This window comes from Octodon degus, unplaced genomic scaffold, assembly GCF_000260255.1.
Source record: "Octodon degus isolate 3935 unplaced genomic scaffold, OctDeg1.0 scaffold00019, whole genome shotgun sequence".
Classification (NCBI taxonomy): Eukaryota; Metazoa; Chordata; class Mammalia; order Rodentia; family Octodontidae; genus Octodon; species Octodon degus.
Window position 1 is genome coordinate 10,444,534 of NW_004524595.1, and position 22,255 is coordinate 10,466,788.

Below are 22,255 nucleotides of genomic sequence, written 5' to 3' on the forward strand. Positions count from 1 at the left end.
CTCCTCCTCCTCCTCCTCCTGGCTCCATCATACATGCTTTAGATTTAATAAGGTTAGAACAACTGAACTACACATCTTTCCTTTCCTCTTCTTTCCCTCATTATCCTTGTGTAGGGTATCATGACACCACACTTTGGCCACAGGAGCAATTTGTGAGCTAAACCTTTTATGTTCAGCCTCTCTGCTTTCCACACATCATTCCTATTCCTAGTGAAAAGCTCTCCAATTATACTACTTCCTTAAAAGGGTCCTGTATCATAGCCAATAAGTTAAGGAAGGAAAATGGAAAAATCACATATTATTATTTGAAGCTATTCCAAACTTTCTGAAAGAAAAAAACTGCTTTGAAGCTTAAAATCACAATTTATTGTAAAACTTTTATTCTGTTTGCAGTAATTTTGAGAATTTAAGTTTGGGCAAGAAATGCTGAGTGGGCAGCCACAGTGGACATGTGGCTTGTCATCAGTGAGGCCATGTCTGCACCGGAGCCGGGTGTCTCTGAGGGCTGAGGTAGTGCTGCCCAGTGAAATCAAAGGGAGGAGTCCCAACTTCTCTATGGTGACTTTCACAGGGCATGGTAAGATGAAAGTCACTAACAAGGGTGCATTTTATTAAAATTTTTGCATCATTTTCCTCACTGGTAAAGTTGTAATACCACTTATAACATTCATAATATTTGTATACTATATAATAATTTTACAAGTTTTTAATAAAAGTCATTAGTTATTAACATTAGTTATTTGACAACTTTTTTTTTCTGTGAAGCTTTATTCCAGAGGGGCTCAGTCCTTCTTGGTATTTACCTTCCTCATGGAGGCCAATAGGTTGTTCAGCTCCTTGTGCTTCCTTTTGGTGCAGATGTGTGTTCTCACCCTTTTCTTGATGAAATTTAGGGTGCTCTTGTCCTTGACCTTAAGCAGGTAGGTCCATGGTGTGCTGCTCATAGGGGGTGAAGCCACACACCTCCTGGATCATGTTCTGCATAAATTTGGTGTGTTTGGAGAGGCATCTGCGACAGCGGCGGTGCCTGTTTTCTCACATTCTTAGTCATCTTGTGGCCCTTGTTGAGGTCCATGGCCATGAGATAGTGGAGGACCATGGCTGTTGTTCTTCAGTGGTTGCTATGGCCAGTTGTTTGACAACTGGAAATTCAAGAAATACAAAATTATTTCATTCATTTTCTTTACAGGTCAGCTTTCAAGGGCTTACCTTGCATTTTTGTTTTGTGTTCTTTTCTTACAAGGAGAGCAAAGAAACATAACACAGTGTGATCATGTGTTGTGCTAACTGTACCAATGTAAACTGGGATTCTGAATTAATGTATTATAAAATTTTTACAAATGATGACCTTAAAATTATTTGTATAAAATAGCATAATTGAAATAGTTGGTCTAGGGTACCTGAAGTAAATGTATGAATTATTAAAAAATGAGTGGAATAGTAACTTAAGGTAAGGACAAATGAAAGAAAAATTAAAGAACAAAGTGTAATATACTTACCATGTTCTCAATTGTGATCTGAAAGCATCAGGAATAGGAAGTATGTATCTGAATATGACCCTTGGCTTGAGAAAGAGGAATAATATGGGCCCAAAAGAAGCAATAAAGAGTGACTTCCACACCTAGGCACGGTACACTGCTGTATGAAGACCCAATGTATATTCTGGCCCTAGACAAAAAGAAGTGAAAGGAGCCTTCCAATGTCATGTAAGGACTCTGTCCACTTTGTCATCATAGTGTTTATATATTTAAAACTTCATCTGTATATCTCAATCTTTAAAGGTGGAAAGGTGATTTTTATGGCTTATAGGTATAATGTAAATTTCTATAATGATCACAATCATCAGGGGGAACTTGCACCTATACCTGATGTCTTAGTTCCTCACTTTCCCATACCCTGCACCTCCACTGAGCACCTCTTCCTCTCTTTATTAAGAACTTTGTTTCCATTTTATCCTTCTTGTCCTTGTTTCTTTTCTTTCTCCCTTCCTCCCCCACCTATTCCACTTTGTTTCTGAATGATCTCTTTCTATTTCACAGTATCTGCCATATATTTTCATTCTTATTTGTACTTTTGATTTCTCTCACACCAGAGATTTTCCAATTTACTTAAGAGTATGGTCTCAAGCTCCACCCATTTAGCTATAAGTGTCTCAAGCTTATCCTTCTCTATAGATGAACAATACTCCATCATATTTAAAAGAAAAAAAGATATTCATCAGTTGATGGATTTTAGACTGTTTTCAAGATTTAACATTACAAACTGCTGCTATAAGTATAGGTTATGCTTTCTTTAAAAAATTCACTCTTAGACATAAATTATCTTGGAAGAATCTTTACTCTATAACCATACTGAAATTATCTGTTTGTGTTATTTTTTACTTGTACATATATTTAATTTTAAAAGACATTTATAAAGCGATTATAACAAATGAAAAATAAGTCATACACTCTGCTTTGCAAAGTGCTGCAGAAATACATATATACTTGTTTCATGGCCTTACACAGAAAAATACAAGAAACTAAGTCTATTTCTACTTTGTTGATTCAAATTACATTAATCGAGAGAGCTCTAATATCATGATTATTGGTTTGTAATAACAGAGCTCTAAGCAATACATCTTATGACATTCCCCTGGAATTTAATCTTCTCTCAGGCAGAAAGTTTTCATGAGATCAAGATACATGCCGCCGTTTCACATAGAGTACACCAATACAAAGTGCTATTTTACCTTAACATCATTAGTGACTTCGCCGCACTTTATATGGAGTTAACTATGTTAGCTGGAGTGAGGTTTGCACTACACCGTGAAATAAAGAAGTCAGAAGCAGGTGGCATAAACCATGTCCAGGAAACAGGAAGAATTAACAGGGATGAATTGTTCACCAACTGTTATTGTGAGAGATTTTATTGCTGCTGAAAATGGCATTCTTTGACATTCAATTAGGATGGTATAGGGAAGTGGTGGATATTATTTTTGGTGTCTGAAAGTTGTAGACGTCAATTTAACAAACAAATGTGTGGAGAAGATCAATACTCCCTGATTAGAAACAAGTTGGTCTGCACAGAAAGACACGGCCATGCTAAGGGAGAGCTTGTTAACAAAGGCCACCGATCAGAGGGCTGTGATGCTCCGTTGGTTGGAGACACTTAAGATAATTTGGATCAAAGATTCTCCCTGACTATTCATTTTAACTTTTCATCAATCAGATGTTTCCTATTAGTCAGAAGCTTGAAAATTCTCTATGGCCAGGAGAGCAAAAATAAATAATCAAGGATCAGAGGTGTGGATGCGGACTTTGTGACCAAGCCACATGAGTGCTCTATTAATATCTTTTGCAACTTGCATGAGATAGAGACAGCTCTGTGTGGTCATGATCACTGGCTGCCACACCCATGTTACAGAAAGAAGGAGAAAGCACAAGAAATAAGCCTGCCTTTCTACTTCTAGTGCTCCTGATGCTCAAGAATTTTCCATATGATCACTTGTGGAAGACTGAGCAATGTGAAAGTGTTTCTTTTTAAAGTGGGATAAGCATCAGGCAAACAGAACATGTAAAAATGTCTGTAGGTCCTTCAGCTTTTTTTGTTTTTCATTTTTTATGTATTTGGTATAGGGTCTTACTCTGCAGCTTGGACTCTTAGTGATCCTCCTGTACTCAGCCTCTAGAGCACTTGGATTGCAGGAGTGTGCCACCACACCCACACCTAGTTGTTGGCTCAGCTCTCTCCAGGGGAGGGGCCAGTGCAGCATGCAGGACTGGAATGAAACCCTGATCCCTGCGCTTGCCTAAGCAGATGCTTAGTCTACTGAGCTGTCTTGGCTGGCCTGTTCTTCAACTTCCAAAAGGAATATGTAGTTGCCTTGTGAGTGTCAAGTTCCTCAGGTTTAAAAATGCCATCAACTTCTGACATTGCCACTCCTATGGATAACCCACTACTATTATGAACTATTTTACTATATTGGAGTATTTTGTTGAATTCATGCCCCTACAGTATTTAAATGGCAATGGAATACCCGTCTCTTGACAACACTAAACAAAAAAGGGGGATACGAATGAAGGACTATTTTGTATCTGTATATTCAAAATAGGATAGATATACAGCTATTTTCTCTTAGTTCAATGAATTGAAAGATTTATTCTAATAGTGTTTGTGGACAGGATATCATGTTGCATCTTGTACTATGAATAACCACTAAGAAGACAACAATATGCAATGTATTAATTATTGAAACTGTCCTAATAATCAGTGTTTAAACTGTCTCTTTGCCATTTCTCAATAAAATTATTTTTAAAAATCAAATAAAAATGTGGAAATCAGTCATTGTTAACCCCAAGCAAATAAAGAGGTGGGACACATAGGAGAGGGGCTACATAACAGCTATTCTACTTCACTCTGCTTGATCTGGGGAGGATTCACTTCCACCACTTAACTTGCTTTCATAAATTTACAATTTGATGAAGCACTTGATCTCCAAAACCACCCACAAATAGCGATGACACTCTTTTGTTTGTGTCTTAAGAAAAGCACCGTGATTATTGGTGATTCCTTTAAATGCTGTGATCAGGGCTGGCAGTTGAGACATTTCACATTTTTAAGCTGATTTTATGTAATGGTATTTTACTTGCAATAAGAACCATGATACTAGAATATAATTTCAAAAGTCTGAAACTCCACTACAGAGTCTATATCCAATGAGTAAGAGTGATTAGGAATACAGGACTAATCCTGTAACAGAAATATGTCAACTTTGCCTGTGAAAAAAGAAAATATGAAGCTCTTCCCCTACAAGCAGAAACTGGGAAGAAATTTGCATTCTGTGAAGTCGTAAACTACCGTTTCAAAGTTTAAATTAAATCTTCTGGAGTGAAAAAGCAGTCCTTGAACTAAGTTTGAGGTGGATGCTGTGCAGAACTACATTGAGTAGTTTACTACTGGACTGTATTAAATTATTTTGCTGAATTCATTCACCTACAATATTTAAATGGCAATGGAATATCCATCTCTGACAAAACTAAACAAAAAAGGGGATACAAAGGAAGGACTCTTTTGTATCTGTACAAAACAGTTAGGATAGATATACAGCTACTTTCTCTTATTTCAATGAGAAGAAAGATTTATACTTACAGTGTTTGGACAGGATATCATGTCTGCATCTTATACTGTGACTAACCACTACAAAGACAACAATATGCAATGCATTAGTTATTATAACTGTCATACTAATGTGTTTTGAAACTGTCTCATTGCTATTTGTTTCTCAATGAAACTAATAAGAAAAGAAAGTGAAATGCTTTTTGTCTTTTCTTTCTTTTCCCACTGTTCATGCATTTTTAGTGAGGAATGATGGAGAAGAGAGAACTAGTGCATAAGCAAGGGAGAATGAAGAGAGGAAGGACCAGGAAAGCAGCTTAGCCATGTCACAAATGCTCCTGTAGAGAGAATAGTCTTTGTGATGGCCCAGGAGAGTTAATGGAAAGAGTTGGTTGTCTCTTTGTTTTAGGTACATTGACCTCTCCTTTGTTCTTTAAATAACATTTCAGTTCTATGAATATCTTGGCACTAAGTTTTGAGGTTTATCAGTGCTAATCTCCAATACATATATCAGAATCACAATTTCAGAGAGATTAAAAATTCTAGTGTGGAAACACATCATTTTTTCATTGTGTCGTCTAGAATCATTTTATGCATCTCGGTGCAAAGTAAAAATGTAAAGGGATCATCACTTAGGTGATGAACTGTCAGCTTCCAGATAAACATTTTAACTGATTTACATCTGTTTCTCCTCTAGGATAGCTATAGTTTTTGATATATCTCTTCTGCAACTGATCAGTGATAGCTGGGGGAACATTTTTTCAGTTATATGCAAATTGGCCATGAAGCGCAGAAAGCCCAGCAATGATCTCAGAGTGAAATCTATTACAAATATCAGCTGTGGAAATAATGAGCTATTCACCAGACAAAGAGCTCACCAAAGGCTCGGGGTAATGGGTGGGCTAAGACACACTGGTGCTGGGACATGTGAATATGGAAGCTTGGTATTCTGTAATTGACCAAGGTAGCCTGATAGGAGACAAACCAGAAATCAATCACAGCTTGCTTGCTTGCATACATAGAGACAGTTCTAGTTAAGTGTTTGTTTTGCAAAATATTTTAGAGGGGGAAATAGGATATAAAATTAATTCTGGTAGTTGAGGAACTAAATTGAGATAAAATCAAGAGAAATTCATTCCATATTTTCAAGGAAACAAGATTTAAATTATCCAGTTTTGAGGTCAGTATTTTTAGGTTTTAGCTTCCTGACACACAAAAAGTAAAAGCCTAGAAAAAGTGTAATTTTCCAGTGATCTAGATGAAGGTAACGTATTTGGTGAAGTATATAGGATTTGTGTCAAAAATTATGATATATTTGACTAAAACTTAAAAGAGATGAAATTTCTTTCCTAGAACTTAGACCAAGGGTGTTTCAGTCTGATTTCTGAGTTTGATTACTGTTTCTAACTGATGTTGTATAACACAGGTACTTTTACTTTAATTTTCTTAAGTGTGAAAGATACTGTTCTTCACTTCAGGATTACTGAAACGATCAAATGAGATAATATAGTACTCTCCTCAGTACCTGGGTAAGTATTTAAAAGTAGAAATTATAACTGTACAGGGTTGGCCAAATAGCCCAGCACATTAAACACTTGCAAGTAGGCACAGGGGCTGAGGGCTTGATCCCCGGTCCTGCTGTGCCTGACTGTCCCAGGGGTGTGCTGAGATAGCAATTGAGACTGGGCGTGGGGGCATGCATCTATAATCCCAGCTCTCGGAAGGGTATAAACAGGCGGATCACTATGAGTCCAATTTAAAAGTAGTGAGACCCTGAACACTCTGTAGACCCTTCCCTTCAAAAAAAAGTTATATTAATACTGATTATTGTGTCATTTATTTTGTAAATAAGAGTAATAAGAAATAAGAGTGAATAGTTATAAAAGAAAATAATCAGGATCATGTAGAACATTATAAGACACCAGAACAATGCCACATGAAGCATCTTATTTCCAGACATCTGTGCCTACAACCATGATGGGGGGTATAATGCCAGCAGTATGTTAGTGGTCCTCTGTGCACTCTCTAGCCTGCCCCTACACAGCAATGGGAAGAGTGGGCTATCAGACACGAGCCTGTGGGACTGGGAACATCCCACTACCACAAGGCAACTTTATCCTCATCCTCACGAGATTACAAAGACCCAGGACTGGCAGCCTGCACTGAATTGCCAAGGAGAAGCCAGTGGTTGTCATTGCATCTAAACTTCAAGACACTCAAGGACTGCACTTGGGCACATCTTATGCTAATGGGGACAAACATGGTTCCTGTGGTATTTCATTAGAACAAGTTCATGTAGGCCAGTAAATAAGAAAGCAATTACTGAATTAACTGGACTGAGTAATTTGAATTATTAAGGAGAAATAGTTTCGCTGCTATGTGATATGAGGCAGGAGAATGTGTGTGGACAGGGGAGATGGAGGTGTTTTGCTAGACTTCAGGAATGCAATGCAAGGACTTGCACTCTTCAGGGGCAAGCCTGAGGTTTCAGTTGTCTAAGGAGCATGGAATCCTCAATGATTTGCCATGTTGGTGTTGGGTAAAGAGAGGGTGAGATACACTGAGAAAGGTAGAAACTAAATACCACCCACAGCCACAGGGCCAATGCAGTTGTCATTCTACTCTGTCAGAACTGAGTGGCTTGGTGTCTCAGGATGGAGCTGCAATTGGATGGAGATATCGTACAAAGGGACAGAATATGACTGATGAAATCCTGAGTCTTTCCTTTAAGGGACAGAGAAAGTGGTTGTTTTTGTACACAGGGCTGTATTACATGAGAAAGTAGCAAGTAGAACTTCTCATTACGAGATATGAATGTGCGTCTAACAGGCTGTATTTGTATGTCTGTAGCTGGATGTTTCTACTGGGCTGTGTTTCACATTCTTTCTATTTGGAAGATTTCCAAAAGTAAAATACATTTTCTCATTTGGAGCTAGCATTGTGGCTATGAATTAGTTTATGATAATTATGAAAACTCATATGAGGTTCTGATGACTGAGTTCCATCTCAGGAGCTATGCTGACAGGCAAGCTCTAGCCGACGTGAGCATCCCAGTGGGTTCTTCTCTTTGGCATCAGCTTCATGGCTGAAAACCATGAGGCAGCTTCAGCCACAGTAGCAAATACTTCTGCTAGATCATTTGTCATGAAGGGGTCTCCTTGGAAGTCCAGTGGTATGGTTGTCCCCTGAATATAGCCCTCCAAACTTTATTATTATTATTATTATTATTATTATTATTATTATTATTTATAAAGGCATCAGATGGCAATTCCCCTGCCTCAGCCTCCAGAGTGCTGATACAACAGGCATAATCCTCTACCCTTAGCACCTCTGTAAACTTTCCACTGATTTCTTTATTAAATCGCCAGAGGCTGGGGAGATAGCTCAGTAGAATAAGTGCTTGCCTGGCAAGCCCAAGGGCCTGAGTTCAATTCCTGGTTCTGGCAACAAAAAACAAAAAAACAAAACAAAAAAAAAACCCTCCTTTTTGTCAGAAAAACCTAGTTTGTAACCAAGCATAATTGCACATATGCCTGTAATCCCTTGAGATTACAGCACTGTTAGTGACTGCTCTATCGTGCCTCTACCCTATTGTATAGAATTTTTGTGTGTGTGAGTGAACAGAGATCCAGAGAATATATGAGCTTCAAAAGACATCTGAAGCTAAGTTTTACTAGAGCTTCTCTATCTACAGTGATTTTTTATTTGATTTATTTATTTATTTATTTATTTATTTATTTGGTTGAAGGTTTATTTATTTATTTATTTTTAACTTTTTTGTGTGTAGTACTGCCAATAAAACTCAGGTCCTTGTGCTTGCCAGGCTGGCACTTATACTGCTGAGCTATATCCCTGGAGCCCTGTGATGATTTTGTACATGGGCAACATTTAGAAATTTCTGAGGATGACTTTTATAGTCTTTGTGAGTATGGGATGTGTACCAAGAGTGGTTTCTACTCCTCAGAACAGTATTAATATACTTTGTACAGCACATAGAATGTCATCTGCAGCAAGGTATTATCACACTTGCATTATCCCAAAATATCAGTGGTGACCAATATTTTCCCCTAAATTGGTAGGCATATATACTATAAACTACAAGCTTGTAGTTAAAATTTGGAAGTGCTGTATGTTCCATTCCTTTTAAAATGATCTCTATGAATATTGTATTTAAAATGTTATTTTAACATATAATTTAAAATTCTGAGGAGTCTTATACTGAAGACATCTGCTTACCTTTGTTAGGGATATTCATAGTTAGGATTGCAGGTGGGGATGGTCATGCCAGTCATATGAGACTTATTCAATGAAGAAGAACCAGATTGCCAAGGCAATTCTTTTCTCACCAACACTAAAAGCTGTAAAATGCGTTATTAAGTAAAACATACATTGCCTTGAATGAGTCAAGTATCTACCCAAAAAATAACCCAAGAAAATGTAATAGTGTAAAAGTCACATTTTTAGTTCAATTTGACAGTCATCAGGTAGACTTTACCTACCCAATAATTGATATGCGCCTACTCCTTCCTTCCCGGTGATGTGTCAACAGAGCTAACAAGATCATTGACCTACACGGAAGTTCTTTATGTTAAGGCTCTTTACTTCCTGGTGTGACAAATGGAGAATCAGTCTCATTCAAGGCAGAAGGGCTGATGGTAGGCTGAGGGTTAACCTCTGTGTGGTTGTCCTGCATGTAGGGTTCATCCTTAATTATCAAACACTTTGGTTGCCTCGGCCTTTGGAAACCTGATTGTATACACCCGCTTGGTTCTTCCTTTATGCAGTGCCACTGTCTGATACTGTAAGCCCTCAGTTCCCTTGAGAGGTCCTTAGCACACTGAAAAGTAACACAAATGTATTTCATTATGTTTACCTGGAAGAGGAAATACCCTTTCTGCAAGAGTTGTGAAAAGAACATCAAGAGTATTTCTCTCCACACTTGAGTTTGAGCTTGAATTTGAAGACAAGGCCCCCATGCCAACTTATGAATGTCTCCTTCTCTACCCAGCCTGTTGGATCGTCTTGAGCTGAAGCACTTATTCCTTTCTCATAATGAGATTTAATCAAGCAAAGCCAAAAGCAATGCTACAAGTTAAACACTCCCCAGGGAGGGGGAGCCTGTGACTGGGGGAGTAATGAACCTCTATTTAACTTTCAGATTTTGTTAATAACAGTTTGACTTGTACTGGTTGGAGCTAATTAGTTACTGCAGCTTCTCCATTAGAAGCTTATAAAATGGGACTTACCTTGTGCATGTTAAGCAATTTTCCCAGTGTGGGTCATTTTAGAGCAAACAGAAGGAAATAGAAGCCTAGGTATGCATGATTCCTGCACTATGTTGTAGTTTACTTTGATAGAGTTTCAAGAGTATGTACATATCAAGTCCCAGCCAGTTCAGAAGCAGACAGTGTGGTAAAATGATTTGGATTTATTTTGAGTTTTGCTCAGTTCTTCGTGAAACATTAAAGAGTAGCGTTCATCTTCGTCTCATAGAAGGCAACCGAGTCATCCCAAACATTCTCTGATTTGGCAATTGTCAGATAGGTAGGGTGATGTTAGTATTGGGAAATGAGTGTTCATCTTAGAATGAAAGGCATCACTGTGTTCTTAGGTTTGGAGGTTTGGCACTGTGCCAAAGCTGACCGCTTTGGAACAGCCCATGTTCTTTCTTAGAATAGTATTCACACATGAAATCAGGGAAGGATGTTAATTCACAACGTAACAGTTTGAAAGTGAATCAAGAAATATTAGGGCCAAAAAAAAAAAAAAAAAGACACAGTGAGTTTGGAGAAAGTCATTGGGGACTTTGGCGAATGTGTATGGATATAATGGACTGTAGTGCAGAGACCAGACTAGCCAAAGTCCTCCAGATGCCAACTGGTTTTTTCAGAACATTGAAAATGGAAGAAAATGTTGCAGTATAGAAAGCATCATTCCTTGTGAAGACCTCTCTTGAGTTTGGTACAAGTTTAGTTGTTCATTTAGATGCCAGTAGAGCTGTGAGATCAGCATAGACCAATATTTTGTAGCTCCTCCTTACCTCACCCTCAGGACTTGCAGAGGTTACTGTTGAGAAAGTTCCTGGTATTGACAGTTTAATATTCTCTTGAGATCAGTCCTTATTCCTTGAGGATACATTTACTTATTATAAAAGTCTTGACTAATTCAGGTGTAATATCAGTAAACAAATTAAGAGATTAGTCTAGGGAACATAATTAAAAAAACTATATTATTACCCTATTATCATATTAGCTATAAAACTAATAACATATGTACTTGGCTAAAATTTAATTCCATGCAACAAAGAAAACTCTAAGAAATTAAAATTAAGACTTATTTTTGCTTTACCTAACACAAATCTTACTCTTTAAAGATAAAAAGAGACTTAACTGGCATTTTTGTCTTGTTAGTGTACTTAATGTATGTTTAAACAGTAAATTCATAAGTCTGTTCCTTGATCAATTATGGATAGTTAAAATTTTTGAAAGAATTAAAAGTTGAAAAAAGCAATAAAATTAAATTAATGACATTAATCACCTAATTCTTACTGAGCTATCTTTATTACTAGGGGTGAATAAATATATCTTTATCTTTTGATTGACTTCATAAATAAAAATAAAAATTTAAATCATTATTTCCCAGAGCACCACTTTTAGACAAAAATTTGTTGCTCTTATGAAAGATGCAGAATTAAGGCACTTACCATACTTTTCCCAATATTCTTTTTAATCCTTTTTCATTTTTGTTGACCATTACTACTCTACATCAAGAATTATAAAACACTGCCTCACATCTGTAATTGGGTTTTCATGTTTCTATAGTATGACTCTGAAACTTTTCTATTAGTAATAGCAGCTTAAAACTTGACTCACCAGTCTCTACAGAATAAATAAAATTAAGAGAGTATAACCTAAGTTTACTAAAGTGTACTGTGTAAACAAGAATCTACCCAGTGTCAGTAATTCCCACATTTTCTTGATTCTTGATCATGTTCCACTACCAATATTTCTTTTATTCACATAAACAGACTTGCTTTACTTTGATTGATGCTATCATGTCTGTATCAAAGGCTAGCCTGAATATAGTCTAGCATTCATAGTTCTCATCATAATTTGGATTATATAATTGCTCTATAGATCTCATATTCCTGAGAAAAAAGCCTAAGATTCTGGATTAATTGTGTTTTCTTCATTTAGAAAAAAATAAAATTTTATAATCTCTAGGATTATAAATTTTGTGATCTCTAGCATTTATAGTTCTGAAAAACTGTGCTTTAATGTCTAAGCTTATGAGTGTTGTTTTATTAATTGCATTTCAAATACTATAAGTATTTCAAATCTGAAATCATTTCTCTATTGTTTCTCTGACTATATCCACCTTTGTATTGTTTCTGCTATTTCATTCTGGACTCTTACTAACAGTTACCTTAAAATCTGTATAAGCCTTATAACTAAATTTATCTTTTCACTCTTTAATTGTATTTTCCTTCTGTTTCTTTTTATTTTCAGAATTTATTTCAATACCTATTGAGGAAATAAATACTGATTTTTATCAATGACCATATTGAAATGTAGCTTTTCTACTTTTACAAAATTTGAGCAAATTACCAACTATGTATTTTAAATTTAAAATATAACTGTACATATATCAGTGATGGTGAACCTTTAGACCTTTCAATGATAATAAACAACTGGGTTTAGTGCACATGTCAATAGTTTGTCAACACCTCTGTACATGACAATATTGTATGCACATATTCATATGTATATATATAAAATATTTTGTTATTGAATTCCTCCATTTCAATCAGTCTCGCTTAAGAATACATTTTTGAAGAATAAATTTAAAAACAATTTTATTTATTTATTTGATACAGGGTCTTACTATACAGTTCAGACTGGTAGTGATCTCCCTGTCTCAGCCTCCTCAGTACTAGGATTACAAGCATGTACCAACACACCTGGTTTCAGGGCCAGCACAGTGCATCTGGGGGCCTGAATCCAGCATACAATGTGGTACTGAGGATCAAACTTGGGTCCTTGCTCTTGCCAGGCAGGTGCTTAGATTTCCAAGATATCTCCCCAGCCTCCATTTTTGAGGTTTGATTCTTCTTACTGATTGATTTTTTGGGGATTATTTTTGACTCCTTTATTATTGGCATTCTCTCTCAAACTAATTATTTTTTTCCTTGCATGGTTAATGATTTCTAATCATCAGTGAATGCTTGTAATTGGGAATCATGCTTGAAAGAGATTGCAAAGAGAAAAGGCCATTGGTGGGAAATTCTCACCAATCTGAACTGGAAGGATTTCTATTTTTGGACCTAAGTCCAATATAAAATGAGATAATGAGACCATTCTTTTTCCTTTGGTCTTACTAATTTCTTTTGGTAGTAATAGCATCAAAAAGGTATTGCCAATTAGACAATTATGCCATTACTGGAAGCACAATTTTCAGAAGTGAAGTCTTTTTCAAGGAAAAAAATTTCATGTGGTTGCAGAAAAAAGCTGTCTATGCTCTTTTTATTACTCAACAATCATAACTCCTGAAATATGAGATAAAATAAGAAATTATATCTTCTAATGATATGTTAATGTGTTTCATATTCAATAAAATTTAGTAATCCAGTGTTTCATATTTCGATATCCAATCCCAATGAGACAGAATACCATGAAAAGGTACATTTGTCAAGATTTGGGTATACAAATAGGTTCACTCACTTATCTTTTCACTTAACTAATATTTGACCTTGAACTATCACAAAAATATGCTTCTGTGATGAACACAATAGATTAGATCCCTTTTTAGAGTGTATAATGAGCTATAAATCAAACAATAACCAATAATCTACATATACAAATATAATTAGTAAGAAAGTCACAAGTTTCTAAAAGAAAACAAATAAATATAAGTAATCAAATATTATCCTTTAGATGCATGTTATTTTTGCTGAATACAATTAAGAGAAATAGGATAAGAATAGGTTTCCTGAATAGGAAGTATAACTGGGCAATTTAGGGGAGGTTTATTTTTTGTTTTTGGTGCTGAGGGGTGAACCCAGGCTTCCAGCTTGCTAGGAAAGCATTCTACCACTGAGCCAAATCCCCAGCTTCTGGGAAATTTAGAAAGATCATATAGCAGAGGTGAAAGCTTTAGATGGGAATAAGATAAATACTTTATAGGATTAGCCAAAGAGTAACGCCATTTGGAAAAGTTGTGAAGGGTGAGGTTGAAAAAGATCATGAAAATTAGATTATGTAGAATTTTGTCCCAAAAGAATTGTAAAAGAAGGGCCGGCCAAATAGCTCAGTGGACTAAAGTGCCTGTGTGGTAGTGCATGCCTATAATGCCAGGTTTGGGAGGCTGAAAACAGGAGGATCACTACAAGTCCAATATACATAATGAGATCCTGTACAACCTATAGACCCTGTCCTAAATACACTTATAAAATTATAAGATACAAAGTCATTTTAAATTCATGAGTATGATGATTGGATTTATAACGTGACAACAAAATTAGCTTCTCTGAAGATTACTAATAAAAGACAAGCAAGAGTAAAATCTGATAGATATGAAATACTGTAAATGTAGATAATGTTTACCCAGAATTTAGAATAAAAAATCCACATTTTTAATCTTTCTGTCTATCTATCTATATCTATTTATCCATCTGTCTACCTATCTCATACTTAGAATCCATTCTTTTGAACTTAAATTAGTAGAACATTAAGTTATCAGTCCCAGTATCAGGAGCTTAAGTTACTAGTCTCCTTTGTTGTCTCTTATTATTTTCTTGCTAGGTCATCTGGATGTTTCATTTTACAACTTTGACTCTTATATTAAGGAAATAACAGAACACACGTTGGAGTTAATACACCTTGGTATTGAATTCTTGTAAAGATATCAATGAGTGCCTGTTGCATGAATACATAACCATTCCCAGATGTCACTCACTGGTTATAAGACAGATGAGAAGGGCTTGGCTTTCATTTTTTCCTGGGCTGGCTGGAGATGACCTGGCAAGAGGCCAGCACTCCCTCCCCTTCTCTTGCCTTTACTCCCAAATGGACTGCAACAGTTTGGTTGAGTGCCCCCTTTTGCTATCTAGTTGTGTCCCCCTGGCTATCCAGCAGCTATTTTTCTACTCCAACAGCATTGTAGGCAACCAGGCAGTTCGGTGGCTCAAATTCCCTCCACAAACATTAGATGATACTGTTGCCTTTTTGAACATTGGATAGGACAGCTGGGTTCTTCTCTGATCAGGAAGGGAGAGAGCTCTGGGCTCCTATTTACATACCAAACACTTTCAGCAAGGCTTCCAGAACATTCTGTGGTCTCAGCCCGAACTCTCCCTGAAACAGACCTGCAAGCTGCTATCTAAGGAGCACTTCCAAGGCATTTCCTGGGCTTTAGTTTGAAAAGGCTCCTTTCTGCATACTGGGCCTCTGTGTTGCAGCATGGACCTTGCTAAATTATTTTCTCTGATGTTCCTATAAACCTGATTATGATTTATTTCTCAGGTAATGTGCATGCAATGGTTACATTCCCAAAAAGGGGCAAAAAGACACTCGTAACTGTTAAGACCAAAGAGTTCCCGACACCAGCAGATAATGAAGACCAGGAGCCAATGAAGGCAAGGAGCAGAGACCCATAACCCAGAAGATTTGACCTATGGCTGGTGTTGGACGGTGATGGCAAGCAGTGGTAATGAGTTTACGTTCAGCCTTGCCTGCTGTCATCTGGTGGCATTTAAACTGAGCTAAAGAATTCCAGGCTGATTTAACAGTTGAATGACCAAGGATGACTTATGTGTTTTAGGTAATTTTATATCTTCATCAGCAAAACATTACATTTATTTCAATGATTGTATAGTTATTTTTTCTTTCAGTATTTTGGAAGAATAATGAAAAAGTAGGCTCCACATGAATTCCTCTATGCCAAGCCCAACCTTAGCCATTGTTCTCTTGGTATGTTTAGCAAAATTCAGCATTTGTGACTTCTTAGTCATGATCATTTAGCTACGCTGACTCTCCAAGATCCTCCGCATCTTATTTAAAAAATATTTTCTTTTTAAATCCAGAGGCTTTATTGATTGCAACTAAAAGTAGATATGTATGCATCTTTGGGTGGTAAACTATTCACTGTGATATCAGCAGTAGGGAATAGGTGAAACCTCCAAAAGGGCACTGCTTTACCAAAGCAGTAAGAGCTTTAGCTTTTTTTTAAAGTAAAAAACAACTTTTTCAGTACGTTGGAAGTTAACTAACAGTTACGCAACAGCCAAGGAATTCCAGAAAAATGGTTGAAACTTAGTAAGATGAGCAAGTTTTGCACATTTTAATGTGCTCCATACATACTACCCACTTCTGTTTCTGTGGCCAGTTTGAGAGACAACATTACAAGCCCTAGCCATGAAAACCACTACAAAAGCATGTACTGCAGGGGAAGAGACAGACTTGGAAATCACAAAAAGCCCCTTCCCCGGACAGTGATCATGAGTGACCTTGCTTGGCAGTCACTGGAGAGCGCCCACTGGTAGGAATTGTTCTTAATATACCTGAGTCACACTTCATTCACTGTTAACAATCTATTTGGCAATTTTGTTTAACATCCATGCTGCCTGGATGGATGGACACACAAAAGCAAAATTAAATTTTTAAAACTTCTGGAAACTTCAGTGTTCTTTGAAACTCTGTGATGTATTTCTGGAAGTATAGAAGAACACACACACACACACACACACACACACGCACGAGTGAATATGTATACAGAAAAGGACCAGACAGTTCCTAATGTTTCAGCTTTGGTTGATCTTGAGACTCTGTAGCAATAGGTAAGCAGCGCAGGTGTATAAAATGAGCATAGAAGCACAATCTAGTATGCAAACAAACCTGAACAAAACCCCACAGTAAAAACTGGGAGGCTTATGTGTTTAGAATATTTTAGTGAAATATTCGACCAGTAGTTGATCACTAAACAAAATAAGTAGAGACTTTAGAAGAAATACATGATAAAGAAGCATGCTTTTATAGAATTAGTTTCAAAACAACAAAACAGGAGTAGCAACATCTGTTTCCAAGTGTACTATTTTTAGATTCCACATATGAATGTGTTCATATGGTATTTGTTTCTCTGACTTAGCATAATACCTTGTAGGTTTACCCACATTGTTGAATGACAAGATTTTCTTCTTTTTTCTTGTAATTGGAAAAAAATGAAAAGGACAACAAAACAGTGAGAAAAGCAAACCTGTGGAGAAGGAAGTCCAATTTTTCAAGTTGCAACATTATAAATTATTTTAATTATCCACATTTAAAGAAAAATATCACAATTTCTGCAATGCTATAAAGAAGAATTGTCACAGGATGTGGATGCTGGGTTGAAGGAAAGCCCAAGGTGGAGACAGGGAATTTTGACCCCACTCATGGGGTAGGGTGCAGGTTGCTTGACTTGACATCACATGCATGAAAACAAGGACACATCTAAGAGGCGTACAGAAATATTAGCTAGAATTTTAAAAGAAAGAGTAAAGGTCTTCAAGAGAGAGACAAGGATACAGTGGCCTTGGGCTGGCTGTATTTATGGAGATTGGTAGGTGGAAATCTGTGGAACCAATGAGTCTGTGGAAAAAGGGGATTTGATTTACAGGGAAAGGTGATGGTTCTCAGATTGAACACCATCACAGGAAGCAGAGAAGTGGCCCATCCACAAAAGAAAGGCCCATTTGCAGGAGATAAAGAATGGTTCAAACTTACTGTATTTTAAAAAAATTTAGAACTTTTTTTTGACTGGGTTTGTGGTCTAAACCTGTAACTTTTATTAAAAATATAATTTTACAGCTACAATTTTCTTCATTCCCTTTACCTATCACTATTTCCTTTACCCTGTTTCCTTATGGCACATATGCAGGATATAAGAGTCAATAGAACCTATCCCTGAAGAAACCAGAATAGTTAACCAAAGATCTTAAGTCGCTTATTTCTAGAATTTTCAAAAAATTACATGCAACATGTATTAGAAGTAACATACGAAAAACAATATCTGAAAGAATATTAATAACATAAACTATCTCAAGAAAAGAAACTAATGAAAATATTGTGCATAATGTAGTAACTGAAAATGACAGTATAAGCTAATTTCACAATAGTCCAGTAACTGCAATGAAAACTTCAATAGCATAATTGAGATCTCCGAAGAAAGACTGAAGGAGCTTGGTAGTGAAAAAAGAAAAAGAAGTTAGGAAAAGGATGCAGGTTAAAGAGTACTTGGCAGGAGATATAAGACATCAGCAAAGCTTTGACATAACTTGTCTCATTTACTTTTCTCTCATTGCTTGGACAAAACAAGCAACACACAAAAATCAATGAAGGAAAGATTTATTAACTCACAGTTTGTGGAGTTTTAAATCTATATTTAGCTGGCTCCAAGGTGGAGTGGCCAACGGCAGAGGGCAGCAGTTCATGACAGCAGAAAACAGCAAAGAGCAAAGGGAGGAGCAGCTGCGGCAGCTATGAAGCCTTTGTCCCTTCCCCATACTGTATACAGATCACTCACCTCAGAACGGATGTAGCGCTCACAGCTATAATCTCCACACTGGATCATGAATTAATCACAAACTGTAGAAGCCACCCCAATGACTGCATGAGGCTTTGGGGGACAACTTTACACAAACGGCAGCAAACAGCCTGAGATTCATTTATTCCTCTCAATGCATCCCAACACATCTCCTCTCAAAGATGTGCATGCATCCCTTCAGCACATCCTTCTTTATAGCTAAATGCCTGGGGAAGTGACCTTCACAAAGTTGAAATTATAAGCATAATTTTAAGCACAGTGCAAGTGATTTTCATCTATAAGGTGCTAAACATACAGGAGAAGACATTTTTTTAGAGAATCATATTCACAATGTAGTTCTATCTCCATATCCTCAACTCATCATGAAAAACTCAATCTCTTACACTGACTGTATGATTCCCCACTTCAAAGCATGCCCACGTCTCTGCATGCCCTGATCTAAATATATTGTTGTGTTTTCTATATTCCTTGTCTTCTGCTGGAAGTCTGTGTACTCTCCATACTTCTGGGCCATGTTGGCTGTCTCACATGACACTTGTTATTCCATACATACCAGGATGGGGAAGATGCTCTTGCTTCCCTCAGCTTTTCCATTTCAGCACAGGCCACTCCTAGGTAGGACCCAAAGGCCTCCAGGCTGTTATAGAGACTACTATGCACCATCAGGGTATGAGATGAAGGAGTTCCTTCAGGTTCTTTTGAAAAAGTCTTATTTGCAACTGCTGGACTCTGGCTAGAAGATGGCCCAATATAATTTATAAGAATTGTGGACTCTTTACCTTCCTTAAAATTTCTTTGCCCTCAATTCACAGTATAATCAGCAATGCACAGGGCAAATCTGTGTATATTGGGAGGACTTCCTCTCAGCTGTTGCTAGTCCCTGGCTGTGCAGTCTCTCAACTAAACTTCATTGCTCAGAAGACTTGTGAATAACCACGTTCTCCATTTATCCAGGATGGTAAGATGGTAAGCTTCTCCTTCTTCAGGGCCTTTTAATTCATAAAACCAACTTTGAGGTCTCATTCTCTCTGTCTCTTTATCTCCGTCTCTTTCTCTCTCAAACTGGTCTGATTTCATCAGTTGGAAAGGCTCCAAAGTGAAATCAGATTATCACTGGGTTGGAGGCTTTCTTTTTTCAAGGCACACCTCCCATGAGAGCTTGACTTATGGGTTTTGAGATTCATCACTCTTGAAAGACTTCTCACATCTTGGGTAGGATACAAGGAGGGGTCTACAATCTCTATACCTTCTTTTTTCCATAATTTTATTGATAAACAAGTAGCAATGAGACAGTTTCAAGCCAAATTGGTAGAACAGTTTCAATAATTAACATATTGCATACATTCTTCCTACTGGTTAATTGCTGTACAAGATGCCGACATGGTATCCTATTTACAAACATTATTAGAACAAATCCCTCTATTCATTAAGAGAATGTAGCTATATATCTATCCTAACCATTTTGAATACACAGATACAAAATGGACATTCATCTGCATCGTTTTTTTTGTTAAATTCCATTATTTGAATATTATAGGTGTGTTAACTCAGCAAAATATTCCAAAAGAGTCCAGTAGTCCATAATAGTATTGGGTCTTCCGCTTCACACTTGTGATGTATTTTTTAAAAATAATCAAATTTAACTCTTAAGTTCTCAAAAACCTTACATTCTCATATATAATACTGCTTTCAGGTCAGGAACTTTGCTGACACCTGGTACCCTATGTTGGGTGGCACCCTTTATTGGAACATCATCTATTGTTAGATTTTTCTCCTCCACAGTTCTTCACTTTGAAGCTTTCATGGACTTGTCTCAGGATTCCCAACTGGGGGAGGGACCAACAGGTGTTTTTCTAAATGCTTCACGATTCATGTTTCTTGACTCCAGATTCTAAGTAGATGTATTTAATAATTCTACTTCTTGGGGCATGGGAGGTGGCTCAGGGGAATAAATGCTTCCCTGGCAAGCACAAGGGCCTGAGTTCAATCCCTGGTTCCACCAAAAAATTAATACTAATACTAATACTAATACTACTACTACTAATAATAATAAATAATTCTACTTCTGGCTCTTCTCAATCCTCAAATTCTTCTCCACTGTCGCCCTTCCTTTAATCTGATACATATTCCTACTTTTGACTCTTACTGGTACAACTTAAAGATGATAAAATATCACACAATGGAATAATAATACTCAGTGATAAAGAAGTATAAACTGAGACTTTTATAGGTAAATGGTTTCACCTTGAGACCAGACTCATAAATGAAATAAATCAGACCCACATATGTAAATATCATATTGTCTCAGTAGTGTGAGAAAGTAAATTGGTAAATAAGTTCTCAAATGTACAATAGATATTAGGAATAGGGAAGAAACTATCCAAAAGAAAAGAAAAACTGATGGAGAATGGTGAAAGGAAGGAAGAGAAAAGGACAAAATATGAATGCACATAAGATAGTTAAGATAGGGGCCGGGAAGATGGCTCAGTGGAATAAGCACTTCCCTGGCAAGCACAAAGGTCTGAGTTCAATCCCCGGTTCTGCCAAAAAAAAAAAAAAAAAAAAAAAAGATAGTTGATAGTTATACAACTAGTACCTCTTAAGTTCATTGAAAAGAAAAGTTTGCTAATGTTGTTTGGACAATATATCATGCTTATATTGTGTACTCTGAACAACTGTTATGAGTATAATAATACATAATTTATTAATTATTGCTACCCTCCTACTGTTTTGAAACTCTATTTATTATTTTTAATTTTTCCTCTTTAAAATAACAAATAAACCATTAAAAAGATGATAGAATATCAAGTATTAACAAAGAACTCTATCGTGATCCACCTGTGCTCATTAATATCCCCCCAGAGAAAATTCTAGTAATAATTTATCATTATAAACCCCAATTCCAAAATTTATCATGTTATAAGGCCGTTACATATAAAAAGTACATTTTAACTCAGAAGTTGTTATAAATATTTATAAGATTTAATCTCATTTTATTGGCTTATTTAGCAATTATTTTACATTACTTATGAAAAATAAGATATTAGAGTATCATAGTTAATATCCTAAGTGATACATAATTATTTTTTTGAATATAAATTCAAAAATTTATGGTTTTGGTCTGATCTGAAAAAGAAAAAGAAAAAATATGTATAAAAATAAACACAGACACAGGATCCTTTTAGTCACCATCAAATATTCCAACATATTCAGAGAAGGAGACCCAGAAGAAGAGGATAAAGGGGATAGAAAAAAAACGTTTGAATAAAAAGGGAGTTTAAGATATCCTCTATTTGATTAAAAACTATTACTCTACTGATCCAAGAAGCACAAAATAATTTTAAGCAGAATACAAACCATGAACAACATATATTCTTTTAAGTAAACTATTTTAGATGTCATGGTTTGTGCCTGGATGTCTTCCCAAAGCCTCATGTAGGTATGGGGCGGCCTTCTAGAGTTTGTGATTGATTTATGGTACAATGCTGAGATTAAAGGTGTGAGCGCTACACTCACTCTGTGGCAGTACACTACATACAATACGAGGGATAGAAAGAAGCCTCTGTCTCTATCTCTGTCTCTC